Source organism: Mastomys coucha, chromosome X, assembly GCF_008632895.1.
Source record: "Mastomys coucha isolate ucsf_1 chromosome X, UCSF_Mcou_1, whole genome shotgun sequence".
In the NCBI taxonomy this organism is placed as follows: Eukaryota; Metazoa; Chordata; class Mammalia; order Rodentia; family Muridae; genus Mastomys; species Mastomys coucha.
In genome coordinates this window covers 144,922,584-144,923,027 of record NC_045030.1, presented here as the reverse complement: position 1 = coordinate 144,923,027, position 444 = coordinate 144,922,584, and positions in this window count along the sequence as shown.

Sequence of the window (444 nt, the reverse complement as noted above, 5' to 3'; positions counted from 1 at the left end):
CAAGACCATTATGTTGTACACAGCAAGACATTGTCACAAACAAAGAAGCTGAAAGTGTATATGGATTGTACAATATTGGATCTATTTCTCCAATTACCAAATTAGAGAGACCATTGGATGACAATCAATAAATTTCTAATTCCTCATATTTTTGGATTTCAATCAATTACAATATATTGGTAATATTATTTTTCATATTATTAAGAAAAACTAATTCTTACTTCCTGTTATTTTTGTTGTAAGAGGTGGAATTAGGTTTGTGTGGATTTGTTGAAAGATTACTTTCTTGCTTTTTCTTGCTTCTTCTAAGGTGTTGTTTTACTCCTTATGTTGATGTTTTCCATCTATTATCCTTTGTAGGGCTGGATATGTAGAAAGATATTGTATAAATTTTGTTTTGTCATGGAATATCTGGTTTTCTCCATCTATGGTAATTGAAAGTTT